The sequence below is a fragment of the Caretta caretta genome, chromosome 2, assembly GCF_965140235.1.
Source record: "Caretta caretta isolate rCarCar2 chromosome 2, rCarCar1.hap1, whole genome shotgun sequence".
Taxonomy (NCBI): Eukaryota; Metazoa; Chordata; order Testudines; family Cheloniidae; genus Caretta; species Caretta caretta.
The window spans coordinates 216,146,492-216,160,030 of record NC_134207.1 but is presented as its reverse complement, the minus strand read 5'-3'; positions in this window follow the sequence as shown (position 1 = coordinate 216,160,030).

The following is a 13,539-nucleotide window of genomic DNA, read 5'->3' as shown; positions in this document are numbered from 1 at the left end:
GCCTTAGACCATGTACAGGCCAGTGACAAATCCAGTTGATGTGGCAAAACTAATTTCAAAATTGAAACTTTTTTATTGAAATAAAATAGCCAAAATGGGGTCACCATCCAGAAATGAACAGCGACTCAAAGTACACCCAGCCCAGAATCATTAACAGATGCATATTTTGTAGTGCTGAAAGGACTGCAGTCATGTTCCATGACTTTGCTGCTTCCTGGACTCTGTTGTGATGGGGTCACCAGACCCAGCTGTAATTCTGAATGAGCCTTTCTACGGAAAGTGCACAAGGCAGTGGGGTTCAGTGATCCAAGCTAAGGTTATTTGGAACACCGTGTTTCATTCTGCTCCAATGTTTCCAGGAGGAGGGAAGACAGGTGGGAAAGGATAGTCTTACCTTTCCATTTCAGATGTGTTTTTTAATAAGACTGTTTTATTGAGGTATTTTTCTTTTAAATTTTTGATACATAATTCCGTCTTCATGGACCTAAATTCCACCCTAATGGTATTTAGTTTTTAGTCTGGGAATAATCACATTTTAAAATCTCCTGCAGTCAAACGGTCATTAGTCTTTCCCCCCATCTCTGTGTAAAAAAGGAACAACAAGTAGACCCCGGGAATTGGAGGAAACGGGTAGTTGGGAGAAAGGGAGAGAGAGAGATTTTTTAGGTCTGCACAGCTACTGAATTAATTAACAGGGGATTCATTTTCCTTCATTATACAAAAAAATCACAGCCACGTATCATATAGTGCAGATTCTTCCAAAATGCTACTGCTTTTTACCAGCTAACAGCATAACTGATGGGGATTCCCCAACTCAGTACATCACCACATTGCTCCTCTTCAAATCAATGTCACAAACTTCAGGCTGGAGAGAATTCTCTCTACAGTTAACATCAAAGGCTTCTTTTACATAAGGAATTTCCCATAAGCAATTCTGCTCCAACGCTTTCCATGTGCATATTATTCTAGCTATTCAATTTAATCATTAAAAAAAAAGTGAAAAATGGTGATCTCATATATTAGTAAAAGCAGAGAGATGAAGCCAAAGTCTGCACAATCTCTTGTTTTTCTTTCAAAAGGGGACGGGGGGTGGGGGGTGGGGAAGGGGGGTAAGATTTTAACAAACTTGCCACTGATCTTATTGACTCTGTTGATTATAAGTTTCTCTTTTCTCGGCTTGGCATGGGAGTAAATTGGCTGGTACTGGCTTTTTATGCATGTTTGGCACCATAGAGAACCAAGATTAACAAGTGGTTCCAAAGTTTTTTTGTGGGGGTTTTCAGAGTATCCATAGGACAAAATGTACCATTATGAAATAGATCCACAGAGGCAGCTGCTCTTAAAATTCCATGCATAAAAACAGCAAAAGTTGCACAAAGTTTCCACTATTTTTGAAAATAAGTGTTAAAGAAAAAAATCAGTTCAGCAAATGCCAGTCAGTCTGAATGGAAATTTTCAGTTTGGCAGAATTTCAGACATGGAATGGCAGAACAGAGGCAGAAAGGATTTGACATTTATTTGCTTGTGTTTCAAAATCACATCTTGGTTGTGAAAGAGGAAGCGAGGAAAGAAATAAACATCTCTAACAAAAATACAATATAAAGTTGCCGTTCTTATTTGGTAACATTTAGATTATGTACTTGCATTATGCCATTCCTGTCATGGTCCCTTTCATTTTATTTTTTTAGAGATGGACCCAGGTAACAAGAGAATCAAATGCCAGTTTTCATCACCTCAGTGTTCAGGGGTGATCAGATTGTGGATTTTGGTTTGGGTCCATCTCTAATTATTTTTAGTTTCAAATGCCTTCTCTTAGTTTATCTTGCTGTGTTTATTTAGCTTGTTTGTTTTAGAGGTTTGTAGTATAAAATGCAAAATTCTTAATGCACAACTCCATTCAATTTGGGCCAAGGAATTCTGTTTAAATTAACTTCCTAGTAAAGCTGATTCTAACATGGTATGTCTGGCCCTTGTGAATGGGGCCAAATTGCATTTAGAAACCATATTTCAGCTGAGTTGGATTGCAGGCTTTCTGCTTCAGCAACAACACATGTTCAGCCAACATGGAAATACCTGGTGTATTATGGATTATAGACTTGCCTAGGGTAAATCATAAACATTATTTTAGCCAACTAGGAGTCTAACGGTAGAAAATTTTCCAGTGTCCTTTGTCATTTCTTAAAGGGCTACTCTTCTCAGGAGGTGCCTGATCCAAAGCCCACTTAAGTCACTGAGAATCTTTCTATTGTCTTCAATGAGCTTCAATTGTCTTGGATGACGCTCTGCTGAAGGAAGCTGACTTCTCCTTGCCTCATCTGTCTCCTAGGTTGGAATATCTGAATCTTCCAGGGATATACCCCAGAACCTCCACTGAGATATTCTTTCCACAAAAGAGGTACAAAAGTATTCCTACTTTAAAATGTTTTGTGGGTTTTTTTATATGGACTCTTTGAAGTATTACTTTTTTCTGTGTATTTAAAAATAGCTTTTTTTAGGAACATGGAATCATAGAATTGTAGGACTGGAAGGGACCTCAGAAGGTCATCTAGTCCAGTCCCCTGAACTCATGGCAGGACTTAGTATTATCTAGATCATCCCTAACAGGTATTTGTCTAATGTGGGGGGAGGAATAGCTCAGTGGTTTGAGCATTGGCCTGCTAAAACCAGGGTTGTGAGTTCAATCCTTGAAGGGGCCATTTAGGGATCTGGGGCAAAAAATGGGGATTGATCCTTCTTTGAGCAGGGGTTTGGACTAGATGACCTTCTGAGGTCCCTTCCAACCCTGATATTCTATTATTCTAACCTGCTCTTAAAAATCTCCAATGATGGAGATTCCACAGCCTCCCTTGGCAATTTATTCCAGTGCTTCACCATCCTAACAGTTAGGAGTTTTTCCTAATGTCCAACCTAAACTGCCCTTGCTGCAATTTAGGCCCATTGCTTCATGTCCTCTCATCAGAGGTTAACGAGAACAATTTACCTCTCTCCTCCTTGTAACAACTTTTTATGTACTTGAAAACTGTTATGTCCCCTCTCAGTCTTTTTCAGTCTTAACACACCCAATTTTTTCAATCATCCCTCATACATCATGTTTTCTAGATCTGTAATCATTTCTGTTGCTCTTCTCTGGACTTTCTCCAATTTGTCCATATTGTTCCTGAAAAGTGGTGCCCATAATGGAACACACTACTCACGTTGAGGCCGAATCAGTGCATTGGCAAATGCATTCATGGATTTCACATATTGTATGTTGTAGCCTGAGCTTTGTCCCCAAACTATGTAGCAATGACAATTCCCACTCTCTACGCTGGCTTCATTGAATTTTGAATTGAGTTCAAGGCCTCTGTCATTGTCTTCTTGGGGTTCAATGACCTGGGCCCAAGGTTAACTAAGGCTTCAGGATAAAGACCATTACCGACAACTCACTGCTCTGGCACAGTGGAACTCTCTATATTAAGAAAAAAGCTAATTTGTGCATGAGACAGAACTACCTTATGGGCCAGACTGAGGCTGTGGAACGAACTCCCCCAGGAACTAAAAAATATCACAAACCTTCCACTGTAAGTGCAAGGCCTATTTCTTTGAGCTTGCCTTCTCTAACATAAACACGTGGCAACACACACACACACACACACATCTCTACCGGAAAAACCAAAACACTACACATGCACAACTCTCCCATTGGGGAAAGGCTAAGAGAACAAACCACACATGACAGATGTGAGTCACGTTGCTTAATGCACTACTGGAAGGCACGCAGATACTACAGTGATGTGAGTGGTGTAAGAACCTATATAGACTAGAAATCAATAGGAGTTTTGCTATTGACTTCAATGAGTTCACGATTTCACTCACAGAAGCCAAATTATTTTGAGAAACCATCAAAAACTGTATAGCAGAAAATACTGAAATATCTAAGAATTTCCTTTTGACACCATCTAAACCACAAAAGAAAAATATCAGCCTCCAAGCAAGATCATATACTATTCCAGAGGTAAATATTGGAGTCACCATTGTAGAAACAAAACCAGACAGAATACCAAGAGTTCTGGGAGGCCTGCATTCTGGAACCAAAGGATGCATCTCTGGCATGGAAGTTGGTCTATCTTACACATCTGGAGAAAAATGACTATAGAGAAAGGACAAAATGTTTTTTCCTGGAAATCACATCCTTCCCACATTTCTTCATACAGTCTCCCATATCAACACGTTTTTCAAACATCAAACAGCTGAAATTCTCCCATATAATCCTCCTAGGAGCACTAGAATAAGTATGTCCACAATAAATGTTTTCTGACTTATCCTGTGTATTCTTAATAGACCAAAAGAAGGGAGGGATAAGAGCAGTCTAAGAGCTTATCTACATGAACGTTTAGTTCATGGCAAGTGAGTTAGTGAGCAGCAGGCTAGTGCAGGTAGATTTACAGTCTGGGCAGGACAAGGGAATTCAGAGTTAGAGACTCTCAACAGCTCTAAATCTAGCCTTTGATGTCAAAGCATTGCAGCAGCCCACCTCGATCACCTGGTTTTGGTAATACTTACCATGTATTCTACTTGAAAATGGTAGAACAGAGTTCTCATTTGTTGCAATGAATAGTGTCAAGGAAAATAAATTCAGACAATATACACTAAATGTCTCAGGAAGGGCTTTCATGGTCCCACTGTTAAAACAGTTGCGATATGGAGGCATTCTTTTTCTAGATCACCTGCTAGAGACTGAGCACCTCTTCGACAGAGGCTCAACTTCAGGGCCAGGTGCTAAAGAAAATGAGCGGAGGCACTCAGTCTAGCGCCTAGTGGACAGGTTCTTTATGAAGAAACCCACCAGCAAAAGTGGTGTAAACCAATTGTTTGTGTAGGCAAGCCCTTAGACAGCAAACAGATGAAGATATGGACATTTAGGATAGAAGGTGGGATTTTTCAACAGTGCTTAGCTGGGTCAGCTTTTAGGATATTAGAGAGACAAGGTGGGTGAGGTCTAATAAAATATATGACCTCAGCCACCTTGTGTCTCAAAGTTAGTTAGGAGCACATGGGTTCATCTTTCAAAGGCACAAGTAGGAGTTTGGTGCCTTTGAAAAATTCTTCCACAAGTCCTGTTGATTTGTACCTCTAAATCACTTAGTTGCCTTTGAAAATCTCACCAGGAATCTTAGCTTCCCTCTGAACTGATGTATTTCCAAGACATTTACTCATATGGTTAGACGTTGCAGAAGCCTAGCTACATATACAATTTTCCTGTGCCACCATCACTTTCTAAGGCTTTTGTATGGAAATCATCAATACAAGAACTTTCCATTTGAATTGTCACCAGTCCCCAGGATCTTAACCCAAATATTATGGCAGGCTTCATCAGGTTAAGGTAAAAGGAAATTCCTATTCATCCCTTTCTCTATAATATTCTGATCTACGCATCCTCTCTTCCCAATTTGCAAGAGCAGTCTGTCTTCTACAAATACCCTAGACTCATGCTAGATTTCCAGAGCATCTAAAGCTTTCCAAATAATAACCCATCTTGGGGCATTGCCTATGGAGCAAATTCTTGTACTCATAAAAGAGAAATTTGAGCTACAGGCATACATTTCACAAATAAATAGAAATCAAGTATTGTTCATTCATCTTCACTCACAAATCTTAGGCGCCAGAGATTCCTGCATCAGAATAACGTTTTGTGTTTGGCTTCATATGAGAGAAAAAGAAAGATTTCTTCTTAAAACTTGGAGCCATTTGTATCAGTGGTGTACAACCTATTCAGAGTTCCCCAGGCTGTCAGTGGTGGACGAGGAGGTGAGATAGTCTCTAAATATTCTGGATTACAAAACAATCATAACAGTCTCTCTGGCTGGGGACCTCTCTTGGAATTCCCTGTGTGAACTCAATGTTAAGTTTGGTTTCTGCATAGTGACCCCAGATTTCCTGTATTGCAGTCTAGTGCCTTAACTGCAAAGCCTTCCTTCCTCACCAAATAAAATTTAGGATTAAAAGTGAAATTTAAACCTGAAAACGAACCCAGAATAAAATTAAGATTAAACACAGAAAGCCTCAAAAGCAGAGATGCTACAGCACAGCTCCTAATTCATCCTTTTGAGTTTAGCTGTGGGACACTGAATACACTTTCCTCTGGAGCCAAACACCTACTGGTTTGTCAACTGATCATTTCTTTTGCCTTTCATTCTTTTGTTAGACTTGTGCGAATACACACTGAGTATTAGAACACAATGTACCAACAAAGCAGGAGCACAGTCTACATTTCAAACACTGCTATAGTCCCAGGATAGGAATTGCACATAAGACTCCTGCAGCTGCCAATCTGCTGGTTCACATCCATGCTAAATCACCACCCCCTGCAAGCAGCACCTGTTGTCCACCACCATGAGTGGCTGATGATGATTTAGCACAGCATGGGTTTTTTTAGTCCAGTGGCAGTAAGGTAGGAAGGTTTAAAATACATAAAGGAAAAAAGTTATGGTGCACTAAAGAGAAAGGGGAAACATAAGAAAAAATAAGAGGAGAAAAAAAGTGACTTTAATATGCCTTTTCTCGCTCACTTGGCCTTTTCTGATTTTTCCTTCCTCTCATTTATTAAAAAAAAACTTCAGCGGTGGTGAACTGACAGTACTAGAGAGTAAACTCAACTGTTAATCCCCTTTGCAAGGTTCCCCACATTATCCTCCAAAGCTGGCCTGCTTTGACCCACAGGGGTCACAGCTTGGGATAAAGGTAACTAATTCTCCTACATTCATCCAAGCCTTGCTTCTCTACTGAAACTGTCCAACGATGCCACTTTTGCTGGTGGGTTTCTTCATAAAGAACCTGTCCACTAGGCGCTAGACTGAGTGCCTCCGCTCATTTTCTTTAGCACCTGGCCCTGAAGTTGAGCCTCTGTCGAAGAGGTGCTCAGTCTCTAGCAGGTGATCTAGAAAAAGAATACCTCCATATCGCAACTGTTTTAACAGTGGGACCATGAAAGCCCTTCCTGAGACATTTAGTGTATATTGTCTGAATTTATTTTCCTTGACACTATTCATTGCAACAAATGAGAACTCTGTTCTACCATTTTCATGTAGAATACATGGTAAGTATTACCAAAACCAGGTGATCGAGGTGGGCTGCTGCAATGCTTTGACATCAAAGGCTAGATTTAGAGCTGTTGAGAGTCTCTAACTCTGAATTCCCTTGTCCTGCCCATTTGTGACTGCTCTTAAACCAGACTTCAGAGCTTAGCCCATTCACAGTATTTATTCTGTACAGTCTCTCAAGCAATTATATTGTTTCTCTGTATTCTCCACAATATTTTAGGGTCTTGTACTCATTAAGGGGCAAATACTGCCTCTGCTTCCATGGTAGCAGAAGCTCTCTTAGCAAAGGAAACAGTACAGCTCTGCTACATAAGCGAAGGGGCAGAATGGCACAGAAGATGGCAGGGTCACCAGTGCATCATTCTATAGGGGTAGATGGGATTATTGCTGGGCAGTTCCTGAGATTTGCTAAGTGATCCTCCTGTCCTCTCCCTTCTCTGTATTAAGAGACCCTAGCCATTCCACAGCCATTCAACGGCATGATTGGGATACAGATTCCTCAACTAGCCCTCCTGGAACAGTACTCCTGACTCTGTTTTGTTGCCCAGGATTTGTGCCTAGAAGAGGATGCGTTGGAGAAGGATTGCATGGATTGACTTGGTGCATCCCTTTTAAACGCATCAGGGTGGAATGTTCACACTGCAACATCAGGGTGGACAGGAACACATCTGGTGCCTTCTACACTCAGCACATCTTATATCTATTCTCGGGCCAGTGAATTCCAACATGTCTGAAGCATCTACCCCTAGTAAGCAGTTGCTGGAATCAGGGATTTTAGGATATTTTCCACATACAAGGAATAGCAATGCAGGGTGGAATTGGGAGGATTGGTGCAGCTGCAGGTGTTTTGGCTTCTGTATACACTGGAGATAAACCATTGGAGACCACATTGTTTCATTCAGACCTGAATAAAAGACTTGTTTGCCGGTGTGGTAGTCCGTCCATCAGTACAGCCAATGCTTGTAAAATGCCTGGAACTACAGTTGCAAAAGCACGGTACTGCACAAGTGATCTGAACTCACCATATCCCAGCCAATGGTTTCTTCCAATGGTTTATTATAGCACAGCAATACTTTTTGTATATATCAGGTGAGCTTTTGTCCCTCCAATAGCCCAACTCTGCCACCTTGTCTGCAGTAACATGGCAGGCCAAGAACTTTACAGATAATTTGTTATAACTCCCAGATGTTTGTTCCTTTACACTGTACCATGATTTAGCTCCCCTGAGCATGAATGCATCACATCCATCTTCACTTTTAAGATCAATAAGTAAATATCAAAATAAAGACTAAAAAGTTTGAGTGTAAACCAAATCAGTCATGTCAAGCAATTGTAAGGGAGTCAAGGAGTTTACCAGTTTCACTGCATATCCATGCAGACGGACATTGGTTGGTTGGGTGTGATCAGAACTAATTTTGTCCACTCCCCTTTATTTGGGAGATGAGACAGACCCAGAGAAAGGCATTCATTGGTTCCACTGGCCACATCCAGGGTCTCACCTTGAGAACATGGTATGCTAGCTGATGGAAATCCTGCTCTTTAATTCATGTTTTGAAATAGAAGGTCAGTGGCTAGTAAAGTAGCTATCATCTATGTTTGAATGGTAAGTTATTTAATTAGTGCTCAATAGCAATTTTTAAGCCACCAAGACTAATTGTCCTGTTGTGGCTTTAATTTCCATGTGGATGACAATTCCTGTGAATCAGCTCAAGCTCTCTGGGCTAGCATGACAACCATAGGGCTGTCCCAGGTGATTTCTGGCTTAACTCATATTCTTGGAAAAAGAAAAGGAGTACTTGTGGCACCTTAGAGACTAACCAATTTATTTGAGCATGAGCTCATGAAAGCTCATGCTCAAATAAATTGGTTAGTCTCTAAGGTGCCACAAGTACTCCTTTTCTTTTTGCGAATACAGACTAACACGGCTGTTACTCTGAAACCTGTCATATTCTTGGGGCACTCTAGCTCTTGATGTGGGATTAGAGGTAAGAAAAATGGAAAATGTGCCCTTGGCATGGATAAGCCATTATCAAGTCTGTATGGAGGCCAACAGTCACCTTTCCTGTGGGCGGTGACAGTCCCAGGCCAGATCTGGGCCTTTACTGTAGCCCTTTTGTGCCACTGACGCATGGAAAAGGGACCATAAGCTGTCCTAAATGAGAAAAATGGAACAACAAAACCTCTCCCCCCCACACACTCACAGTTCTTTTCCACGAGCAGAAGAATGAAGCAAGAGCTACCTGTGCCAGATGCTAATCACATTCTCTCATGCATTGTCAGACATGGTGCTGGATATGGTATAAGAACCTGAATTGAGCAAGAACTGCTTGAAAGCTTTCAAATTTGAAATTTCACTGAACATTTTCATGTCGACTTTGAAATTCCAGTGAAAAAACGAGGGAAATATTTTAATGAAAAAATATAGAGGAATATTTTCATCCAACAATAGAAATGCATTTGGATAAATTTTTAAATTTCACAGAAAAGAACCTTGAAAATTTTACATATTTATATCATTATAAAAGGCAGCTCTGATTAGAGAAGAGGATAGGATGGTGGCAGTGTCTGGAGTGGGGGTGAAATTTTAGAGTTCTGTTTTTCTTTTTACATTCTGCTTGATCTACTGAGATGAGTATGTACTTTAACTGGCTTAATATTTCTAAAGGTTGGGATAGGTAGACATAATATGGGGCAGTGGGGGAGGTTTAGATTGGATATTAGGAAAAACTTTTTCACTAAGAGGGTGGTGAAACACTGGAATGCGTTACCTAGGGAGGTGGTAGAATCTCCTTCCTTAGAGGTTTTTAAGGTCAGGCTTGACAAAGCCCTGGCTGGGATGATTTAACTGGGAATTGGTCCTGCTTCGAGCAGGGGGTTGGACTAGATGACCTTCTGGGGTCCCTTCCAACCCTTATATTCTATGATTCTATATTCTATATCAAACTGAATATATTCGTAAAATAAATTTAAGGATGATATATAATATGGTAGGTTATGCTCCTACCATATACTATTGCTGGAAGGAGTTTAGCAACTTTGAGAAATAAGGAGGCCTAAAGCAATAGTATTTATTTGACTGCCTGTTGATCATTTCAAACTGAGCATACTCCCAGGATTTTATCACCATTCCTAGACTCATCCTAGAACTGGTAACCTGGGATAAGGCTTTGCTGGGACCTAACATTTAAAGGCGGTGGCATTAAGGTTCATTCAACAGTCAAGCCATTTTTAGGACACTGCATACTCTAAGGTAGTGTCTGACAAGAGATAACCCAGGCACACATTCTTAGATGTAAATTTATTTTCCTGCATCTGTGGGGCTTAGTTATAAATTTGCAATTGTGAATGTGTCTGGCTGATGGGCAATTTTCAAGCCTAAGTCATATCAGTAACTGGAAAAACGGTAACCCACAAAACAGCCACTTTAAATGCTAATATGTCATATGGTGACTCGATCTTAGTAACCCTGCTGAGTGTTTTAGATGAAAATTGGCTGCCAACAGTTGCTGAGCTTCCACTGACAGTTTCAGATGCTCAGCACCTCTGAAAAGCCATCATTTATGCCTCAGTATGGATTTCAGTTGCCTAATTTTTAACATTTTTGCTTAAGCAACTATTTAGGGTCATTAAAGTCTATTCATCTGACAGAGCGGGAAGGTCTGAAGTGAAACTGCCATAAGATAGAAAAGTTGGATCCAGGGTAGTTGTAACTCTGTTGGTCCCAGGAAGAACAACTCTGTTGGTCCAATGAAAGATATTACCCCAACCACCTTGTCTCTCTCATAAGACAGAGAAAGCATTTGAATGACAATCCAGAAGTATGGTATTGTTCCTATTTCTATCCCTGGAGAAATAAAAGGGAACACACTAGCAGAGGCACAACTGCAAAGTCTGGGGAAACACAATTCCCATTTTGGGGCAGAGAGAGAACAGAAGGAGTTGTAGGGCCAGAGATCCCATCTGCCATGGAAATGGATCAGAAGTGACCATGTTCTCAGCCAAATGTAATCCCTAAAGAAGGCTAATAAGGGGCAGATCTGTAAAGGTATTTAAGCACCTAAAGATGCAGTGGAACACTGAGTGGTATTTTCAAAAGTGTCTAGTGCCATTGGAAGTTAGACGCCTAGACACTTTTGAAAAATTCTACTAGATGTCTATCTGCAGCTGTAGGTACCTAAATACCTTTAACTATCTGGCCCTAACTGCCTTTATGTAGGTTTCTTTTCTGTAACTTAAGGGTACACTTTCACAAACCATTATTGGAAGGAATAAGTGGTATGTTAAAAAAATCTATGCTATTCTATTTGTTTCCTGTAATCTTTAAATAAATAATAATTTATTTTTATATTCATTAAATTGAATCAGACTGTTGTATCTGGGGACAAAGAGCCATATTCTCTAATGCTAGTCTATTCCCTTTGTGGCACCTGAACACAATGTACAACCCATTCTCTGCTGAAAATAATCAATGCAAAAATCAATTGTATGCTGTGATATTCATCAAATATTACTACAACAAATTATTTTGACTAAAAATTATGACAGACTACAGCATAAAGAGAAATGGTTACAGCTCAGTATTCAAAAACCTGCACATTAATAAACTTTAAAAGTAGCCCACGGCTTGGATTTTGGAATAATCTACAAGTGACATCAAAAATTGTGTCAACAACTCAGTCATCAAAGGTATTTAGTAACAAACATTGCCTCAAATCCATTTCTCATCATCTCAATATTGCACATTAAGATCTGCTAGAGGGATCATCCATAAAATAGTGAATAGGATTTCTGTTTAAATGGTCATCTTTAAGTTTGAGCCAATTGCTACATTGAGATGAATGGGACTGTCAAGGTTCTTTCCCCACTCTGAACTCTAGGGTACAGATGTGGGGACCTGCATGAAAAACCCCCTAAGCTTATTTTTATCAGCTTAGGTTAAAACTTCCCCGAGGTACAAACTATTTTACCTTTTGCCCTTGGACTTTATTGCTGCCACCACCAAGCACCTAACAAATATATAACAGGGAAAGAGCCCGCTTGGAAACGTCTTTTCCCCCCCAAAAAATCCTCCCAAACCCTACACCCCCTTTCCTGGGGAAGGCTTGATAAAAATCCTCACCAATTTGCATAGATGAACACAGACCCAAACCCTTGGATCTTAAGAACAATGAAAAAGCAATCAGGTACTTAAAAAAAGAATTTTAATTGAAGAAAAAGTAAAAGAATCACCTCTGTAAAATCAGGATGGTAAATACCTTACAGGGTAATCAGATTCAAAACATAGAGAATCCCTCTAGGCTAAACCTTAAGTTACAAAAAGACCCCAAAACAGGAATATACATTCCATTCAGCACAACTTATTTTATCAGCCATTTAAACAAAACAGAATCTAATGCATATCTAACTAGATTGTTTATTAACCCTTTACAGGAGTTCTGACCTCCATTCCTGCTCTGGTCCTGGCAAACGCAACACACAGACAGAGAGAACCCTTTGTCCCCCCCCACCACCTCCAGCTTTGAAAGTATCTTATCTCCTCATTGGTCATTTTGGTCAGGTGCCAGTGAGGTTGTCTTAGCTTCTTAACCCTTTACAGGTGAAAGGGTTTTTCCTCTGGCCAGGAGGGATTTAAAGGTATTTACCCTTCCCTTTATATTTATGACACGCCCCCCAAATCACAGATAGGGTGAAACGCTGGGTGTGATTTCTTCATGGAGCTCCAGGACAAAACAGAGAGTTAATAAGACACATGCACCTCTAAATATACTACCAAGTATATAAAGACTAAAAAATTTTCACATCTCAAGGACGATTTTAACCAGTTGATTCTGAGAAACTTTCACGGGAGAGTGCATCAGCCACTTTGTTAGAAGCTCCTGAGATGTGTTGGATGTCGAAATCAAAATCTTGGAGAGCTAAACTCCACTGAAGAAATTTTTTGTTATTTCCCGTGGCGGTATGAAGCCACTGTAGCACAGCATGGTCAGTTTGCAGTTGGAAACGCCATCCCCAAACGTATGGGCATAGCTTTTCCAGAGCGTAGACAATGGCGTAACATTCTTTTTCACTGACTGACCAGTTGCTTTCCCTCTCAGACAGCTTCTTGCTGAGAAACACTACAGGGTGGAATTCTTGATCCGGTCCTTCCTGCATTAAAACTGCTCCCACCCCATGCTCGGATGCATCTGCGGTTACTAGGAACGGTTTGTCAAAGTCTGGGACCCTTAGCACAGGGTCGCTTTAAGCTGGTTAAAGGCCTTCTGACACTCTTTGGTCCACTGAACGGCATTTGGCTGTTTCTTTTTGGTTAGGTCTGTCAGTGGGGCGGTGATTTGACTGTATTGCTGTACAAATCACCTATAATATCTGGCCAAGCCTAAGAAGGATTGGACCTGTTTCTTGACTTTGGGACAGGCCACTTTTGGATAGCATCCACTATGGCCTGTAGGGGGCTGATAGT